The sequence below is a fragment of the Mirounga angustirostris genome, unplaced genomic scaffold (assembly GCF_029215605.1).
Source record: "Mirounga angustirostris isolate CCGP_5_RB_7025 unplaced genomic scaffold, mMirAng1.0.hap1 SCAF_5, whole genome shotgun sequence".
NCBI lineage: Eukaryota > Metazoa > Chordata > Mammalia > Carnivora > Phocidae > Mirounga > Mirounga angustirostris.
Genome location: NW_026991713.1, coordinates 153,285,744 through 153,305,291, shown reverse-complemented (window position 1 = coordinate 153,305,291; position 19,548 = coordinate 153,285,744). Strand labels below are relative to the sequence as shown.

The 19,548-nt window shown below is 46.7% G+C and overlaps 1 long non-coding RNA gene across 3 annotated transcripts in view; it reads left to right on the top strand.

Annotated features, from left to right (window-relative positions):
• The window catches only part of LOC123844496 (uncharacterized), a 392,425-nt gene that overhangs the window by 354,868 nt on the left and 18,009 nt on the right, over positions 1–19,548 (top strand). For all 3 annotated transcript variants that reach the window (XR_006790792.2, XR_010411862.1, XR_010411861.1), the window contains 2 exons: positions 15,457–15,720; positions 16,924–17,082. This is a non-coding gene — a long non-coding RNA (uncharacterized LOC123844496). The remainder of the gene's footprint in view (positions 1–15,456; positions 15,721–16,923; positions 17,083–19,548) is intronic.

The window sequence follows — 19,548 nt, the reverse complement described above, 5'->3', positions numbered from 1 at the left end:
TCTTAGTTGTCCCGAGACTGGGGGCAAGTGAAGAAGGGGGTGAGGGCACCCTGCAGCCAATGCACTGACCCAAGAAGATAGCGCCGAGGCCCTAGCCTTGTCACCGCTGACAAACAGGAGCTGCCGGAGGGAAGGAGGCATGTGCAGGGTGTGGACGGAGCAAAGGACAAGAACACAGACAGACAGGCTCTGAACAGGGAGAAGAAGGAGGGCTTTCCAATCACGGCGCTGAGGGAGGTGGACGCCATCCTCAGGGCCCAGCACCCAACCTGGGCTCCCTGGGAGACAGTCTTGTGCCTTGGCAGCATAGACAAGATCTGCATGGTGATGACCTCCATGGAGCACGGCCTTGGTGTGGGATGCAGGAGGGGGGAGTTGACCGTGAAGCCGGTCCCATCCGGGGAGGGGAGCCCCTCATGCCCAGCTGGTATACATGATGTACCTGCCCCACAACTGGATCAAGCACCTCAACCTCAAGGCATCCAGCGTTGCTGAGCCAGCCGGTATCCTCAAGGCAGGGCGGGGGAGGGGGCGGGGGGCTTTGGGCTGGTGTGGGAGTACGGGTCCCCAGTGAAGTTGATACTCTGGTCGCCGTGACCATGTGGTACTGCACCCCAGAGTGTTGCTTGGTGCCAACAGTATACCTTGGCTGTGGACATGGGGTGGGAGGCTGCATCTTTGGGTAGCTGCTGACTCAGAAGCCACTGTTTCCTGGCAAGTTGGAAATATATCAGATCAACAAAGTGTTTAAGGACCAGGGGACCCCCAGCGAGAAAATCTGGCCTGGCTCTGATGACCTCCCCACACTTAAGAACATGACTTTCATCAAGAGCCCCTATACCACCTCAATTCTCAGATCTGGGCTTTGACCTCATGAACAAGTTCCCCACTGATGTCCATGGGCAGAGGACACCAGCTTCCCCCTGCCGACCACAAACCAGGGGGCCTTGGCCATGTGGGTCCTGGCTTCATCCTCAAGCTCTGAGGTTCTGAGTGGACCCCAGAACAACCCCAGGGAGCACTGGCTGATGAGGCTCAGCCAGGACCAGGCTGCAGTGGATCATCAGGGTCAAGTCTTGGGCTGCTCGTCTTGTTTGGTTTTCCATGTTTCCTTATTTCATATTGGCTTGTAGAATCAAATCACATTTGATTTACAACATCTACCTTACTCATCTACTCCTTCTCTTTCTCTCTGTCTTCCCCACCCCCTACTCATCACCTTCCCCTCCACCTTCTCCTCCTCCACTCTCTACCCCTGTGTTACTTCTTTTCCATCTCCTCCTTCATCCCCTCCTCTTCCAAATGCTTATCCAAGGATCATTTATACCAGTAAAAACTAACAATTATTATGAAAACAGGATTTGGTTTGGGAGCAGCCCATTTTGGAGTCAAAATTAGACTAAAAACTTGTCTCGGCTACTGAGAGATTCTTCAAAGATGCGTAATTTCTCTGAGCCTCAGTTTCCATATCCATAAAAGTAGTTTTCTTTCTTTTTTTTTTTTTAAAGATCTTATTTATTTGACAGAGACATAGTGAGAGAGGGAACACAAGCAAGGGGAGTGAGAGAGGGAGAAGCAGCCTTCCTGCTGAGCAGGGAGCAATGTGGGGCTCGATCCCAGGACCCTGGGACCATGACCTGAGCCGAAGGCAGATGCTTAACGCCCCAAAAAGGAGTTTTCTTAATGGCAACTGTAACTGTGTAAATAGCGTTGTGAACTATAATTGCAGCTATTCAAAAGTGGGCATGGGGTGCCTGGGTGGCACAGTTGGTTAAGCTTTGGACTCTTGGTTTCAGCTCAGGTCATGATCTCAGGATCGTGAGATTGAGCCCCACGTCTGGCTCCACGCTCAGTGTGGAGTCTGCTTCAGATTCTGTCTCCCTCTCATCTGCCCCTCCTGCTCGTGCTCTCTCTCTCTCTCAAATAAATAAACCTAGAAAAAAAAGTGGGTGTGCGTGGGGTAAGAGGACTGGGAGGGATATTGAAAAACTGAACATGGCTTACTAGAGTGATTTTTTTCCTCTTCAAATCTTTAAAACATAATGTTTCACTGTACTTCTATGGTTCTCAACCCTGTCAAACCCACTGCCCTCTTTTTAGAACTATTATTTTGTGACATCCCCTTTACTACCTAGAAATAAAAATCATAGATGATATAGCTCACTTGCACACATAATTTCATAAAAATTTAATATAATGCCCTAGCTGTATTGTAAGGGAGAATGGAAGGAAAGTAATTTACATAAAATAATATGTAATTCAATATGTAACTGCTTGACTGTGAATATAGAAGCCATGAGAAAGTAGGCAGATGCTCGCACCAATATCTAGAATCACCATGGATGGGACGCCTACCAAAGCCAACTGATAAGCTGTGTTTTGTTGAGGGCTCTAATACTTTAAGTGGCATTGCTACCAGTGGGGGGGTTTCCTGGAATGGTGAACGACTGCTGGTCAAGTTCTCAATTAAACAATGTGAGATTTACCATTCAGTCCAGACCTGGAGGCTTCCATGTAAATTAAGACTGAAAAATAACTTCGTGTTTAGAGGGAAAATAGAGTTTATAAGTGAGTTTTTCATCCACTTGAGTGTCCAGAGAGACTCTGGAGTGCCAGCCAGTGTGTGGGGCGTTTCTTTGTGGCCTGAGGTTGTCCTTTCTATGGTGTGGTGTGGACCCTGTAAATATTCATAGTGCCCTATCTCCACCATTGTGTCCACCAAAAGCGATCCCACACATTTCCAAAATCCCCCCTGGGAGTTGGAATCTCCCATACTGAAAGCACGGCTGTATTTTAATTAAAAAATAAAAAGCAAACACCATGCTTTGGGAGGGCTTTGACAACCTCTGGGCTAGCATCACTCTCTCACTGAGGCTAAAAAGCAAGTGAGAATGGAAGCACTGGTCCAACATCTAGAAAACTGAAAGTGAACCAATTTTGTATCATCTACCCTGACAGGTTCGGCACGTCTCTCCTGTCACATTCCTGTCTCTCTTTAGAGTCGTTGTACAGAATCTTTCCACAGATCCATGTTACTGCTAATAGGATTTGTCTCAGACCGAGCGTTCAGCTTCCTGTTGTTCCCTGAGCCCATGGTGTATGCTCTCCTCTCCTTCCTGAGCCCAGCGGTCATTGTATTTCAGCTAATAAAATAATTCCCTGCCAGATGGCTGGGAAGAACATGGCCCCTGGGAGAAATGATAGTGCTGTCACCAAGGGCTGGACTGGTTGGTACCAGTTTGGATTAAAGCCAGACATTCCTAAGGTGAGGCTGACAGTTGGGTTTGCAACAGGCAGCCCCATCTGGGCAAAGCAGACGTTCCAGGACATTGGAACTCCCCAGCAGCAAGCAAGCTTCAGTCCATGCAATTGGTCCGAGGAAGCCTTTTCTGATGTTATTGTTCTGTCTGCTTCAGAGGTGGGGGAATTTGAGTAGGGCTTGGGATTTCAAAAGGAAAAAGTGCAACTCACATTGAGAATTTAAAGTTCCTGATCAAAAGCTCTCTATTCAGCCTTGTGATTCCAGCATGATACTGGAGGCTGAATCCTTCATTCCAAGCATTTTTTCCTATATTATTATTAAAAACTAGACAACAGGCCCCAAAAGAAATCACTAATGCTTACTGAGGCTTAATTATGTTTCAGATCTCCCAGAAATGGAGTCTTACAATGGTCAATTAGAAATTTCCTGATTAGTACTAGTCACGTCATCTGCCTGATAGACCCTGCCATTACCTTAAAGGAAAGTGACCTTGCACAACCAATCCACATTTTTTGTCTAGTATAACTTCCTTGTTACTACTGCCTTATGCCCACAAAAGTCTTTCATTTTGTACAGCTCCTCAGAGCTCCTTTCTGTCTGCTAGATGGGATGCTCCTGATTCATGAATCACTGAATGAAGCCAATAAGGTCTTTAAATTTTACTCAGTTGAATTTTGTTTCTTAACAGTATCTTTTCAGGTTCTTTCAGTTGCTCTTGCTCATTCAAGACTTGTGAACTAAGTTTCATGTTCTTTAGAATCTGAAAGAAAGGTACAGTCTTGGACATCCCTCTCTTCTCCTCAACCCCATCCAAAATATTGTAATATTTCCCTATGATTAATTCCATCCAATCACTTAAATGTTTAGTAAAGGTTATCCATCATTTCAAAGCAAAGATCCTAGATCTGGGCAAAATGGGGTTGGCATGTGTTCATGTGTGCTCACACACACATTGTGTGTGTGTGTGTGAGAGAGAGAAATTACGCCCTATTTCCTCTAGGATTTGATGTTACATGAGTCTTGGTACATATCCTTGAGCCTCGGGGCGCCTGGGTGGCTCAGTTGGTTAAGTGACTGCCTTCGGCTCAGGTCATGATCCTGGAGTCCAGGGATCGAGTCCCACATCAGGCTCCCTGCTCAGCAGGGAGTCTGCCTCTCCCTCTGACCCTCCTCCCTCTCATGCTCTCTGTCTCTCATTCTCTCTCTCTCAAATAAATAAATAAAATCTTAAAAAAAAAAAAAATAAATAAAAAAATAAAACATATCCTTGAGCCTCAGCTTAATGACTTTTACAAATCATGTATCATCTCTGAGGACCTCTCCTTTTACTTGTCAGAGGCAATGATAGTGTTGTAGGGGAGGAAAAATAGTTTTCCCCCTAGCCTTCTAGGTTCTTGGCTGAGACCCCGCACCCCTACGCTCCATAATAAAAGACAGATTAACAGGAGAAAGACAAATAGAAGTTTAATGACATATATATACTTCCTGTATACACTGAGAGATACCAAGGAAAACTGAACAACTCCCTTAAATGGCCCAAAGTACCACCTCAAACACCATCTTCAGCGAAAGACAAAAGATGTTGGGGGTTAGGGGGAGGCCAGTTATGGGAGTTTACCCAGGAAAAGCAGGGTAAGGGTGTTGTGCAGACTTAAGTAGTTGCCTTCTCCACTGATAAGAGTTAAGATTTAAGTCATCCTCTTCCTAGTACAGAGAGGGAGACATCCTTATAAATGGAGATTTCCCCAGAAAACCATGAGAGACTCTTAACTCTAGGAAACAAACTGAGGGTTGCTGGAGGGGAGGTGGCTGGGGAATGGGGTGGTTGGGTGATTGGCATTAAGGAGGGCATGTGATGTGATGAGCACTGGGTGTTATATGCAACTGATGAATTATTGAACATTACATCTGAAACTAATGATGTCCTATATGTTGGCTAATTGAATTTAAATTTTTAAAAAAATGGAAATTTCCCTTATAAATGTAAATGTCTCTTAGAAAGGGTAGCTTCTACTTGGTTTTCTGTGTCTGCTGTTTCTTAAAAATAATGAGGCTAAAATAATCCTTGTGCCAAAGAGACATAGTTTGGGGTGGCAAATTCTGCTCTCCCTCAGAGTCTACCCATATGGGGTTGTGGTGAGGATTCAGTGGGGTTCAGGTGTACAGTGCTTAGTGCTTAGTGCCATCCCTGGCTCATACCAATCCCTCAACAAATTGCCACAGCTAGCCTTGTGCTCAATCTGTGCTGGGAGTCTCATCTCCACTCAACTCTTGGGCGTCATGCAACCCAGTCCAAAAGTCACTCCAGTCAAAACGGGATTCTTCTCTTTCTCTCATGCCCTGTATATGTAATCCATTGGTAAGTCCAATGAGCTTTACCTCAAAAACATGCTGAGTCCATTCTCATTTATTTATCTCTATTACCACTTGGCTGTGGCAATAATGTCATAATTGATCCTTCTGTTTGACTCATAGCCTTTTAAAATCTCTTCTCTACATGGAAGCTGGAGTCATCTTTTAAAATTTTGACTCACATCACCCCTTTGCTTAAAACTTTCAGTGGCTCTCCATGCCACTTAGAAATAAATTTAAGATCCTAAATTAAATTTAAGGTGTTTGTGGTTCCATGTGATCTGACCCCTGTCCATCTCTACAGTCTCATCTTGTACTTTACCTTCTGTTCATCATGATCCTGCTGTGCTGACCTTCTTTCTCTTCCATTAAGACAAGCTCATTCCTCCCTCCAGACTTTGCACTTGTGGTTCTTTCAGCCTGGGATGCCCTTCCTGGCATGATTTATTTTCATTATTCAGGCCTTAGCAGAACTGTCACCTCCTCAGAGAGGCCTTCCTTGATTACCTTGTCTAGTGTAGCCCATCACTGTATGGTCACTTACAAGGCGACCCTACAATTTATTGTCCAATCTAGAGCACTTGTAGGAGTGGAAGGGAGATCTTTAACAAGTAAGCCAGGATAGCAGGTTTCAAGCAGGATAGTCCTGGGTGAGTCAAGATGTGTGATGAGCCTTCCCATTACTCACACCCTGTTTATCATATCACTGTGCTGTATTATCTTCATAGCCCTTCTCATTAACTGATGTTATTTGTTAACATGCTCATTAGCCCTCTGCTCTATTACAATGTAAATTCCAAGAGTATGGGGATGCTGTCTTTCTGGTTCACTGTTAGACCCTCATCCCCTTGAATACTGTTGAAAAACAAAATTCAACTGAGTAAATGATAAAGATCTTATTGGCTTTATTAAATGATTCATGAATTGGGTGGCATCCAATCTAGCAGATAGAAAGGAGCTCTAAGGAGCTGTACAAAAGGACTTTTATAGGTATGATAACCCTGAGAACGAAAACTGCCAATTATTTTACCAGCAAAAATGGGTTTATTAGGGAAGAGCAGAGAGTTGCAATCCAGGATGAGGAAGCTCTGGCAAAAACATAGGCAAGTCCTCAGAACAAAGGAGAAGAATGCTCTTTTTTATAAGAAAGGAGGAAGTTGTGAGGGCTGTTCTAAACAAGAAACCCATTGGAGTAAACTGGGAGCTTGAAGTATAGTGGCTTCTCATTGGGCTGAGCTGTGACAGTCTCTCATTGGCTGGGCTGTTGCTGGGGCAGGAGGAAACCTTTCTTCCTCCAGCTCGGATAGTAAAGTAGTATCCACCTGCAAGGTGGTCTCTTCCTGTTGGATGTGCACTTGAGGAGGAGTGGTAGGGCATGAGAGTTCCTCCTGCTGAATCTACCGACTACATTTTGGTGAGTTTCTTCCTTTATTAATTTTCACAGGTAGAAGGGAGTGAGAACCGGAAGTAATACTAGGCACACAAGCATGTTGGTTATTGCAAGGTCACTTTCCTTTAGGGGATGGCAGGGGTCTGTCAGGCAGATTTCCTGATTGACTGGTTTAGGATTCCATTTCTGGGAGAGCTAAAACTATAGTTAAGTCTCAGTTTGGTGAAGTGGACTTCAGCATAAATGAGTCCATTTTGAGCCTGTCGCCTTGTTTTTAACAATACAATTTAGCACATAGTAGGTGCTCTGTAAATATGTGGGGAATAAAATATGTTGAATGTAAGGCACTACAGTGTCCATGAATTAGATAGTTGGGTTAGTTATGGGATTAGTTATGGGTTAGGGTAGCCGGGATTATGGGTTAGTTATCCTGGCTATACTCCTCTTATCTTTTTGAACAGTGAATCAGAAAATCTGCCTTTCTGTGCTGAGCAGGAATCCTCTTCTTGTCCAAATCAGGAGCTCCAATCAAAGCTGGCTTGGATTTTACAGGGCTATCCAGAGGTTGCTTAGTTATTCTTAGGGGCCCCCATTTTTGAATTAGGTTTGGTAAGCACGGATTAGGAAATGGTTCTGGGAGTACTATTTGAGAGGTACTTACTCAACCTGATTAGAAAGCACCATGGTTTTGCAACATTTGGAGCCATAAAATAAATGCTCTCCCTGCTTATTGATTGGAAATGCCAGAAAAGCAATGCTGGAAATAACACACTGGGATCATTGAATTAATTAGTGTGGATACCGATTGTGTAAAATCCGGTTATTGTGGAGTGGGGATTGGATTGCATGTTAATTCATATTTAAGTCCTTTGGAAGTGGCACGGAAGGAAGAACCCTCCCTCGACCCTTTGGTTCCTCCACAGCCCATCCCCCATGAGATAGGATTTCTTGGGGGCCCCAACAAGAAATCCCCTTATCATATGCAGCACAGATGCCAACAGGAATTGGACTCGCACTATTTGCATTTCTATAAAGGAAGGGCCTGGTATTATGTAACTGCGTGTGGGTTCTGAGGGCTTCTAATGGGCCTCCCTTTGTACAGTCTCTTAGCAACCAACTGAAGTTTGTAAGCTGAAACAAAGAGACTCAAGACCGTCATTCCTTGAGCACATTCCTCTGGGTCCAGTCAGCCTCTAAGAGAACTAGCTGGGGGGCTACCGGGTCTTTTCTTCTTTGCCAAAGCTCAGCAATCCTTGTTTAATCATTTTTTCACCTGGGAAGGAAAAGGAACTGGGGGCTGGGGCAACAGGTGGGAGACCAGCTCACTGTGTTCTGTCTCTAGAACTTCACCTGAAGCCTGGGACAGTCTTCGAAGGAGTTGACTTGCATTCATTCATTCTAAAATGAGGTAATACTGCTTGATAGTCCAGAGTGTCCTTTAGGGTCTATGGGAATCTGGGCTCTGTCACTTGTTTGCTGTATGTCCTTGGACAACTTACATTTCTGGGCTTTAGTTTCTTCATCGGTCACACAAGAACAAAAACTACCTTCCTCACTGGTTTGCTGAGAGCATTACAGGACAACAGAACTTTAACAGACAGCTATCCAAGGTCAGGGTTCCCTATGTGTCAGGCACTTTGTTTGGTGCTAGACACCGAAGTAAATAAAACAGACAAAATCCCTGCCCTCATGGAGATTATGTTCTAATAGCAAGTGTGTGTGTGTGTGTGTGTGGTGTACAGAGATTGTAAATGTACACGTTAGCTGTTTAACCAATAACTTGTTAATTCCAGTTAGTCATTCTTCGTTCACCTATTCATTCGGTGACTAATTCTTAATCACCTCTCCATCCATCCATCCATCCATCCATCTGACATTTTTCTGAAGGAGGAGGACAACAGTAACATGATCCCTGTATTTGGTATAACAAGAGCTATGATAAAAGCAGATATAGACCAGGTTTATAATGAAGTTTCTTAACTTGGGTGCTACTGCCATTTTGGGGCCATATAATCCTTGGTTGTGTGTATGTGCGGAATGGGTTGCCATTTGAATTGGAGGCTATGGAACCACACCCCTGGCTTCTCCCTACATTGCTGTAGCACCCCCATGTGACACCCCCGTGTCTCTAGACATTGTCAAATGTCCCCTTGGCGGGAAGGGGACAGAATTGCCCCCAGGTGAGAATCCCTAGTTTATAGGAACACGGTCCTCAGGAAGGGAAATTCACCCACCATGTTTCACCAGAAAGGAAATGAACCCAGGGCTTTACATTTTTGTAGCAATAGCAGCATTTCCAGACATTTCGTTCCCTGGAGATCTGTTTTCTTATGCTGGAAAGCAGGGAGGGACTTGGGGAATTCTTGAAATTAGAAATAGAATCTTACCCCACGGGAACTCTTTCCATCACCTCTGAGAAGTGTGGCTTATTTAGAAAACATCTCCGAGCCTTACGGAAGAAGTAGTTCTGACAGAGAAGCCTTTGCTAACCTGGAATGCAGACTCAGGCTTAGTGCCTTTGGAATGTGTCCTCACTATACAAAATTCCACCCAAGATTCCTCAGTGGGGATAAGAGCAGAACAAAGTCTTCTCTCTAAGGAATTCTTTTGAGATCAGCCAGGGTGCTGGATCCCCCAGCTTGATTAAAAGGAACTATGCCTGATACGGTATCAGGTTGAGATGAGAGCCACCATTTTGGTCCCCAAGCACTTTGCAGGGTCAGTTCCTAAATACCAGCAAGATGACTCACCTTGCTTCTTTCCTCCCTGCCCCAGATATGTTCACTCCCAGGGACACTGGAGTCACAGGAGGTTTGTCTGGGAACCCTGTGGTATCTTAAGTAGCTCTTGAATCTTACTATTTCTCTCCATTCCCCCGCATCCTCTTTTGTCCCTTCCCCCCATCCTGGTCAGGCTCTCATCTGATCCTGTCTGGACTATCACAATAGTAACTGTTCGCCTTCCACCTACTCTTACCCCCTTCAGTTTATCATCTCCAGAGCAGAGACCAATGTCTTCCCATTGAACTTAGACCAGAATTCAAACTGGCCTGCAAGGTTGTGCGTGATCCGCCATCCACCCCAACAGCAACACCAGGCCACTCTCCCTGTGCTCACTCCATGCCTGCCTTACCAGCCCTTCTAGCAAATGCACACCAAATATGATTGTGTCACATCTCCCCTTCCAGGCCCCCAGTTCTTCTGGATCTTCTCTGGTGTCCCATGGTTCTGAGGATGAGAATCCCAACAAGGCCCCTGAGTCTGTCACAGTTGGGCTTCTACCCACCACTCCGACCTCATCTCTTCTGACCCCCCATCTCTGTGGTCCAGCTGCCTCCCATACATGCAGGACTCTCCCCATCATGGGCTTTGCTTCACCCTAGAGGCTCTACTCTTCCCTTCCTTCATGTCAGTACATCTCTTCTGAGCTTCAGCATTATCATCTCATGATGAGCTCCCGTCCTCTTATTATACATGCTTATTGCATTATATACTCTCGCTCACTGCTTCCTAGTGGCTGATTTTCATTTACTTACACGCTTATTATATTAGCAGCTGTCCTCCACAGCAGACTCGAAGCTCCACAAGGAATGCGGCCATGTCTGTTTTATTACCGTTTTCAGCCCAGTGTTTTGAACTGTGCCTGACCCACAGCACTCAGAGGTGCTAAGTAAGTATTAGTTGGAAGACTCAGCCACCCCTCTGTTCTCAAGAAGCCCCAGTTTTGGAGGATTGGGCCAACGTGAGCTTTTCTGGAGCCATGGGGGACAGGTTCAGGATGGGGCAGACTAGGGTATTTGCAATCCATGAGGCATGAGGGCAGGTCAGAGCATCAGGAAATTATATTACTTGACATTCTCTTACCTCTTTCTGTGTGCACTTTTATCCTATATTATCCTATATTACAAAGCCCTTGAAGGTAGGCATAGGGCCTTTTATTTTGGTACCATGAGCACCTTGCTCAGGGCCTGGCATACAGTAGGTGCTCAACAAAGCTGCACCGATTGAATGGATACATGCATTATGGATTCAATGCAGATTTTTTTTTAAAGATTTTATTTATTCATCTGAGACACACAGAGAGAGAGAGCATGAGCAAGGAGAGAGGCAGAGGGAGAGGGAGAAGCAGGCTCCTTGCTGAGCCAGGAGCCCGATGTGGGGCTCGATCCCAGGACCCTGGGATCATGACCTGAGCCGAAGGCAGACGCGTAACCATCTGAGCCACCCAGGCGCCCCTCAATGCAGATTTTATTATCTGAGCTGAGGTTCACTCAGGAGTCATTAAGGAAAGGAAAGGAAGGTTTGGGATGGTTATCTATCAGTAGAACATGGTGTGTTGGAGTTTTTTACACAACATGATAGAAAGGGCCTGGATGGTTTCTTCTTAAGCTAACATTTTTTGCAAGATACTTTTGCCAGGCCCTGTGATAAAGGCTTTGTCTGCATTATCTCGTTTAACATGAAGTTAATTTGCAGATGCTGCTTACTTTCTACATGGGTAAACTGAGGCTTGGAGATGGCTAATAAGTCTAAGGTCAGAGAGTAATTGGCCAAATTAGTACTCAGATTTGGGTCTGACTCCCCAAATTCTTGGGGCAGTTTACTGCAAGGACTTCTTTACTAACTTGGGGCCTAAGAGAGAGGTGGCCAATACCTTTGCCTTCGTATCCTCACCCATCGGATGGAAGATTCCATTCCTGCCCAGATCCCAAGGTTGAATGGGAGGATGCGTGGGGGCAGGCAGGCATCAGGAATTCTCTGGCCTGAAGGGGTGTTATGATTCATTCACTGAACTCCGGCGCCATGTAAGTGTGAAAGGGCCTGTTCGTATTACATGACGTTCCATTTCTCAAGCCTCTGACAATGGTCTGCCAGCAGTCTGCATGCAAGGTGACCCTGAACAGCTGCCTGCTTTCCAATTCCCACTGGAGGGGCCCCTTCCATCTTAGCAGACTCAGAAGCCAGAAGAGGCATTTCACTCTGGTTTCTGGTAATTTGTTCTGCTCTGTGAACTTCTGGGTTTGCTTGTCCAATTTCATGAAAATTGGATTAGTGAGTGTTCATTGGTGCTGACTCAACTAGTCTACAAGGGATGGTGTCAAATGGAAGAGGAGCCCACTGGTGTGATGGTTGGATCCATGGCTGTTGGGAATCAGGATTCTGCAGGGATGCTCATATCATATGCTACTTGTGGTAGCTTCTTCCAAGCTGCTCTTAGGGAAGACAGTATCTCTCCCCTCCCCCCCACCACACACAAACAGACCTTTGAAAAGTGGAGGGACACTTCTTGCATTAGAACAAGAGGAGGGTTTGCTTCAGATGCTGGTGAGCTTGAGGATTTGGTCAAGATGTTCATTCACTTACTCATTGAATCTTTGTAAATTAGCACCTGCTATGTGTCAGGCTGTTTTGGGCTCTGGAGAACCAGTGATGAATAAACAAAATTTCTGTCCTCATGAAGCTTACCTTCTATCTGAGGTAGGGAAACAATCACCAAATGAATACATGATAGAACGTCAAGCAGCAATTCTATCTAGTGCTTCCATATTCTCTATGAAGTATGAGAAAAGGTCATCTTTTTAAAGATTCTATTTATTAGGGCACCTGGGTGGCTCAGTCATTAAGCATCTGCCTTCGGCTCAGGTCATGATCCCAGGGTCCTGGGATCGAGTCACGCATCGGGCTCCCTGCTCAGTGGGAAGCCTGCTTCTCCCTCTCCCACTCCCCCTGCTTGTGTTCCTTCTCTCACTATGTCTCTCTGTCAAATTAAAAAAAAAAATCTTAAAAAAAAAAGATTCTATTTATTTATGTGAGAGAGAGCATGCAAGCGAGCCGGGAGAGCAGAGGGAGAGGGACAAGCAGACTCAGTGCTGAGCGTGGAGCCTGATGCAGGGCTTGATCCCACGGAAAAGGTCATCTTTTAAAAAAACAGCCTTATTGAGATATAAATCACGCACTACAGAAATCAGCCATTGAAAGTGTACAGTTAATTGGTTTTTAGTATATTCACATATATGTGCAGTCACCACCACAGACAATTTTAGAACATTTCATCACCCCAAAAAGAAACTATAAGCTTTAGCTATCACCATCCTATACCCTATACCCCACCTCCAGCCCTAGGTGCCAGTGGCCTTCTCTTTGTCTCTACAGATTGGACTGTTCTGGACAGAGAAAGAGTCCTCTTTTGAGAGTGAGGGGCAAGGGAGGAGCCTTTACCATCCTCACCTCCCAAATGAGGGACTCTTGGACTCAGTTTCCCTCAGAGCTGCCTCTAGGATCCAAATCTCCATTGCTTTGTAAGCTTGGTTTCTGGGGTGGGAGGGGGTGCTGGCCAGTGTCCCGATACATAATCGCTCTTTCATGACCTTACCTTCCACCTCTAAACCCTACCTGAGGTGGCGTGCTCCCAGCCAGCCCATGCTGAGCATATATGCACATATGCGTGCACACAGAAAAGGCTCTGATCACATGTGCAGGTGTGTCTCCAGGCAGTGATTAGCATGTCCTGTCCATGGAGGCCTCACCTTAGTCCACATTGCTGTAATTCCTCGCCTGGACTGCTGCAGTAGCCTGCTCTCTGCTTTCCCCACCTCCCACCTTGCTTCCCTTCCAACCCGTTCTTCCCAAGATGTCAGGAGAAATGTTATAAAGCCTGAATCTGACCAGGTCACTCTTGTGCTGATGACTCTCCCACATGGTCCTCAAGGTAGCTGAGGCCCCTCTCCATGGTGCATGAGGCCCCACGTCACATGGCTCCTGCCAGCCCCTCGAGTGTCATCTGTCACTATTCCCCTTGGCCATTGGGATCACCTGCAGTCCTTGCAGAGTTGCCACACCCTCCCTAGCAGGCCTTTGCATGTGCTATGGCACTCTCTGGAACATTCCTCTGCCCATAGCATCTAACTCCCACTCATCGTTCAGGCTTTAGCTTTGAGATACTTAGAGATTATTTTAGGGGCCTTCCCTGGCTCTTCAGGATGCCATTGGGTGCCTGTATTATTTCTCCATTGCTGCTTGACAAATTACCCCCCAAACTTAGCATTCTCTAGCAATGAGTATTTAGATCTCATGGTTTCTTTTTTTTTTATTTTTTAAAGATTTTATTTATTTATTTGAGAGAGAGAGAATGAGAGAGAGAGTGAGCATGAGAGGGGGGAGGGTCAGAGGGAGAAGCAGACTCCCTGCTGAGCAGGGAGCCCGATGCAGGACTCGATCCTGGGACTCCAGGATCATGACCTGAGCCGAAGGCAGTCGCTTAACCAACTGAGCCACCCAGGCGCCCCTAGATCTCATGGTTTCTATGGGTCAGGAATTCAGGGGTGGCTTAGCTGCGTGGTTCTGGATCAGGGTGTCTTGTGAGTAGTCATGATGTTGCCTGGGGCTTCAGTCATCTGAGAGCTTGACCGGGGCGAGGTGCTCCCTTTCAAAATAGCTCAGCCCCATGGCCATTGGCAGGAGGCCTCAGTCCATCACCCTGTGGGCTGCTTCACAGGACTTGCAGTGTCCTTACAACATGGCGGCCAGCTTCTCCCAGAGTGATGGGCCGAGAGAGAGAGAGCAGGAAGCTACAATGCCTTTTATGTCTACAATGGACTGACTGTTTGCGTCCCCCCCACCCCTCCTCCAAAATTTATATGTTGAAATCCTAATCCCCAAGGTGACAGCATCAGGTGGAGCATTTGGGAGGTGATGAGGTCATGAGGGTGGAGTCCTTTTGAATGGGAGCAGTGCCTTTAAAGAAGGGGCTCCCAAAGCTCTCTCTCCCTCTTTCTGCCCTGTGGGGATACAAGAGGATGATGATAGTCTGCAACCCAGAAGATGGTCCTCACCAGCCCCTGCGTGCACTGGCACTCAGACTGTCAGGCTCTAGAACTGGGTGAGAAAGAAGTGTGTGTTGTTTATAAGGCCCCCCGGGGTATTCTGTTACACCAGCATGACGAGGCTAAGATGATGGCCCAGGCTCTGAAGTCAGAGACTGTGGCTTCTATCATATTCTGTTAGAAGTGATTCGTTAAAAACCAGCTCATACTTAAGGGAAAGACAAGCTCTACCTCACGAAAGAAGGAATATCCAAGCATTTGTGGACACATTTTAAAACCACCATGGTGCCCCTTGTCCACACTCCCAGCCTCCTGCACTTACCCCTGACAGAGCACCTGGCAGACTCTTGTCACCATCTGTCCCTCCCCACCGCTCCCTGTGAGTTCCTTGAGGATCGGGACTGCTTTCCATTCACAGCTATATTCCTAGACACTACCGTCGTACCTTGCCTAGTGCTTGGTAACCATTTCTTTATTTGAATGAATCAGTGATCTGTTCTAGACATAAAAGGTATAGACTGGTACTTCTCTCACATTGCGGGCCTGCAAATCACCTGGGGGTTTTGTTAAAATGAGGATTCTGACTGAGTAGGTCTGGGGTGGAGGCTGAGGTGCTGTTTTCCTAACCAGCTCCCAGGTGATGCCGATGCTGTGCTTCGTGGAGGGCAGGTCTGGAACACGTGATCCTATTCCCTGACAAGCTTAATAGCTGGGAAGGCACTGCGGCCAGCCGCGCAGCCTGAGGCCGCTCGCAGGGCAGTGTTGGCCTGGTCGTGGGCTTCCCTACTGTGTGCTGGCCTCAGTCTCTCTTCATTGGCCCAGTGTGATCGAGGAGATGCCAGTAGAAGATAGTCAAGAAGGCGTCCGTGGGATACAGAAGCATTCCAAGCTTACGTAAGTTCTCTGTTAGCTTTGGCTCTGGAACAGAGCTGGGGGGTCCCTCAGGTTTGGGCAGAGGGGTTGTGTAGCAGGAGCAAGGGCCAGAGGGAAGCCAGCCAAGCTGCCTGGGAGGATCCAGAAGAAAGGTGGGGTTGGGTGGTGGCGGGTGAGAGAGTCCCCATCCCCACCCCAGAGACCTCATGAAATCCAGCTTTGGCTGGAAGCAGGCTAATAGACCAGATGATGTGTTTATACTCTTCTTCCCAGGTCTTAGGAGGATACACAATTCTAAGGATCACCTTTTAAGGAAAATTGAGTTGATTTGGAACATTGAAATGCTTTCTGTTAATATCTTGGGTCTCACTTTTATCCTCGTGGCTCTGATTTTAGCAGTGTGGGGCACTGTTGTATATGGGTACCATCTGGGGTCTCAAGCCAGCTTGCTGCTTCCCTCATGAAGGGCTGATGGAAGCATAGGGCAATCATGAAAACCCCTAACATGGGGGAAAGGTTTCACATCTGCTGAATCCAGTGGTTCTCAACCTTGACTGCACATTGGAATGACCTGGGATCTTTAAAAAACCAGTGCCTGAGTTCTGTCTCCGGATTTCTGATTTCATGGGTTTGGAGCGTGGCATGGATATGAGCATCTAAAAAACCTGCCCAGGTAACTCCATTGTGTGGCTGTCGTGGAGAGCCATGGTTTCATCTTAGGTGAACCCCTCACTAATGGTAAGGCAGGTAAGATTCTCCCCTTCTTATTCTTGTGTTTTGTTTTGTTTTAACAAATGGAAACACGGTATTACAAGGTTGAGTGGCTGGTTTAAAGTCACAATACCAATAAGTCAGAGGGTCGGAATGTAAGCCCGTAGTAGTCTTTTTCAGTTTGCATCAGGATTGCCTCTATGTGGCTGGTATTATGCTCCTTACAAAGGAAGAGAAACTGAGAGTTTTGGTTAATTTTACTTGCCAACTTGACTGGGCCCTGATATTTGGGTAAACAGTACTCCGGGTAGCTCTGTGAGGGTGTTTGGGAGTAAGATGAGTGTTTGAATCCATAGACTGAGTAAAGCAGATTAACTTCCCTGTTGTGGGTGGGCCTCATCCAATCAGTTGAAAGTCTGAATAGAATAGAAAGACTGACCCTCGGGCTAGCAAAGAGGAATACTTCCCGCCTGACTGTCTTGAGCTGGGATATCGGTCTTTTCCTTTCTTCAGATGCCAACCAAAACATCAGTTCTTTTTTTGGACTGGGACCACACCACTGGCTCTCCTGGTTCTCAGGCCTTTGCACTTGGACTAGAACTTACATCGTCAGGACTCCTGGGTCTCCAGCTGGCATGACTGCGGATTTTGGGACTTAGGCTCCATAATCAGGTAAGGCAGTTCTTTATAATAATAAATCTAATTTATAATAATAGTAAATCCTATTTCTGTTAATCTTATAAGTTAATTTATAATCATATATATATATGTTTATATGTCTCCTCTGGTCCTCTTTCTCTGGTGAACCCTGACTAATGCACTGAGAGATATAACGATTAGGTTTCTGGATAAAGGTCGGACTTGAAGGTAGGGTACAGTTAGGGAGAGTTCTATGTCCTTTATGTCCCAGGATGTTCCTTCTGCTGTTTCCCATCTTGGAAGCTAAGTTTGGACCAATACCCATATCAGATGAACAAATCCTAGACGCTCTGATGACAAAGACAATGTCAGTGCCTGCTGATACAGACCATGAATAGACCAGGTTGGAAAACAAAAGTTGGCCGGGAGAACTGTACTTCATTGAACCCAACCCTAGAGTGTGTGTGTTCTTTGTTTGGAACGATTTTCAATGCTGAAGTTGATCCAAGTTTGTCTTTGGACACTTGAAACCTACCTGCCCAGCGTTCATCCCCAATTAAACCAGCAGGTGCCCATGGCGGGGGTTGGAGATGCTGGAATCATTCCCGTGGTGGTGAGGGGAGACCCCAACGGTTTTACCAAAAAAAAAAATAAAATAAAATAACAAGCATTATCTAAGGAATGAAGCCAAGGTGCTCAGCCACCACTTGGCAGCCAGGGAATAGTTCCGTCAGACTAATCAGGGTGGGGAAGTAGTTCGTGGATGTTGCCTGCACAGCTGGCTCTAGGGCGCCTCTTATGAGAGAACCTCCCTTTATAGTTTTCATTAGGTGTGGAATGTGGGGCGCTGAGGGACAGGTCGGCAGAGAGGCAGCGGGATCGCTGTGCTTCGGGGCAGAGGAGAGTGGGCAGAAGGAGAGAGAAGACTGGGAATGGAGACTGCATGGCTGGTCCAGTGGTGGAGGGGAGATTTCTGGGGCTTTTGAGAATGGGGGTATCTAATACTACATTCCACATGGATCCCTTCCCTTCCCTGACCAGCGCTGGTAACCTCTTCTGTCTGCATATCTTGGCAGTAGCATTTGGGGGGGTGGTGCGTTCGGGTGCTTATTGTGGGGTGGGGGGTATGGTATGGCACAGAAAGAAGGGGGAAGAAAACCCCTGTAGAATAGAAGGGTGATCTGTAAGATGAACCAGTTCAGCGTATGTGGAGCCCAGGGTTGTAGCCAAGCTTGAGTCTCCCCAAGAATCTCCAGAGAGATCGGGGGCAGTGCTGGGTGTCCCGCAGTTCAGGGTGTTGGAGAAAATCTCCCTTGGATATCAGAAGTCATGGTGATAAGTTGCACCTTGTCATGAATAGAGACTTAAGGAAGTCATCGAGTCTCAAACAGAATGATTGTGGAGAGCAGAGTCAGTGCAGCGCCCCTGGAGAAATTATGGGATTAGAGTATCATTCACTGAACACTGGCAACACCGCGTTCTGTGTCAGGCCCTTTAGTGTGGTGCTGAAAATAGAGACCTTGCCCGGCCTTTGAGGAGCTTTTACTTCTGGGGTGTGAAGGCAGGGGAGCTGACGTTTACCGAGCTCCTCCTGTGTGCAGACGGGGGGCTGTGTATTTCATATGTGCACTGTCCTTCTAATATTCTCCCAGCAGCTTTGTAAGGAACCATCATCCCCAACAGACAGATGGGTAGGCTGAGGCCCTGAGAGGTTAGGGAATTTGACCCATACGTGACTCAGCTGATCCATCATGAAACCAGTGTTTGGACACAGGATGATCTGACTCTGAAGTTGGAGGAGGGGTCCTTCTTTTGGTCAGAGGCCCTGGAAGATTCCTAGTAAAGGGTTCAGTCTCGATTTGTGGTTTGAAAAAGCATTCCCCCTATTTCTCCAGAGTCCCGCCAATCTACAGTGATGCCCACCAGCCTGTCTGTTCTCCATGCTTTCTACCAGGGGGCTAACCAGTTCTTTCCTCATCAGCTCCCTTCTTAGAAGCAAACACACCAACTCAGCAAGGCACGGCCACCTCCTCACAGATAAGCATGGTGGCAGGGGGCTCAGAGGAGAGACTGGGAGGACCTCAGGAGGATGCTAACCTAGAAAACGTGGACGATGCTTCGGTGGGTTAGCCTCATCCACTGTAATTAGGGGAGGGCAGTCACAGGGGCCTTTTTCATGAGCTGTGTGCCCCACGACAGGGAGAGAAGGAGAAATCTATCCTGTGGTCCCATAAGCACAAATACTCCACGACTGATTAAGTGAGGCTGAAATCTTCTGCACCATCCATAGGATACTTATTTAGAGTGATTTGCTCAAGACAGGCCCAGAACCCTTCTCCTTAAGGAATTATCGAGGAGCTGGGTGGAGGCAGGTGGAGGCAGTTGGGGCACTTGAGGAGCAGAAGCGAATCGGACTGGCAGGCCGAGACGCCACCTGAGTCTGGGGTTGGTGGTGGCAAGTGGATGGACATCTGTGTTTGTGTGTTTAGCATCGTCCAT